The sequence below is a fragment of the Chelonoidis abingdonii genome, chromosome 20 (assembly GCF_003597395.2).
Source record: "Chelonoidis abingdonii isolate Lonesome George chromosome 20, CheloAbing_2.0, whole genome shotgun sequence".
Classification (NCBI taxonomy): Eukaryota; Metazoa; Chordata; order Testudines; family Testudinidae; genus Chelonoidis; species Chelonoidis abingdonii.
This window is the reverse complement of record NC_133788.1, coordinates 1,657,762-1,658,617: the sequence shown is the minus strand read 5'-3', so window position 1 is coordinate 1,658,617 and position 856 is coordinate 1,657,762. Positions and strand designations below refer to the sequence as shown.

The 856-nt window shown below is 72.7% G+C and overlaps 1 protein-coding gene across 4 annotated transcripts in view; it reads right to left on the bottom strand.

Moving 5' to 3' along the window:
* MTMR4 (myotubularin related protein 4) overlaps window positions 1–185 on the bottom strand; it is a 111,195-nt gene extending 111,010 nt beyond the window's left edge. For 2 of the 4 annotated variants that reach the window (XM_032769891.2, XM_032769893.2), the window contains exon 1: window positions 72–146. The gene's annotated coding sequence lies outside the window, so the exon portion shown is untranslated. Of the gene's footprint in view, window positions 1–71 lie in introns of all 4 variants that reach the window. The other 2 variants (XM_032769887.2, XM_032769888.2) reach the window with 2 other exon arrangements.
* Between the last annotated feature and the right edge of the window lie 671 nt (window positions 186–856).

The window sequence follows — 856 nt, the reverse complement described above, 5'->3', positions numbered from 1 at the left end:
GGGCGGAGGCGCGCGAGGTCCCGGGCGGCGGGACCCGGCCGCGGGGCCTGCACCCAGCGCGAGGGTCTCACCTCGGTCCGTCTCCACCACTCCCGCCCTGCCGCGTACACCTCCACGCAAAGACCCTGCCGCTGCAACCAATCAGCGCCCGCCCCGCCGCGGGCCAATCAGCGAACGGAATCCCCTCCCGCCCCGCGGCACCGCCCAGCCTGGGCCCGCGGAGATCGAACACACCCCCGCCCTGCCAGCCTATCGGGGGCGCGCGAGGGGCGGGACCACGCCGCGAACGTCCAGTGACAAATCACAGCGCGTCGCCGGTGAGCCAATGGGCAGAGTGGGCAGGTCCACTGGCTCCTCCCCGGCACCGCAGGGGGCGAACCCGCGATTATTGGTGGCTCAGAAAGGCGGGTCCCTACGTCACATGAATTGGAAACGGTCCCCATGTCACTCAGAGCCCTGGCCCCGCCCGCTGCGGGAGGGGCTGTGCCGGCTGGAGCGGGGTGGCAGGCGGGGGAAGGGGATTGTCCAATAGCAGACGGGGGGCAGAGTGCGGGAGCCAATGACTAGCCCCGGCCTCGCCCGGCAGGGGGCGCTGTGGGGCAAGAGTGTTGACTGCGGACGTAGCGCTCCTGGGGGACAGGAGGGAGGAGCGCTGGGATGGGGGGGTGGGAGCAGAGGGGGAGCACTGGCCGGAGGCGGGAGCGCTGGGGGAGCAGAGGGGGAGCACTGGGATGGGGGGCGGGAGCAGAGGGGGAGCACTGGCCGGGGGCGGGAGCGCTGGCCTGCAGGGGGTGCGGCTGGGCGCAGTGCCCGGGGAACTCCCTGCAGGGTGACTCTCAGGAACGCTTTGCTCCAG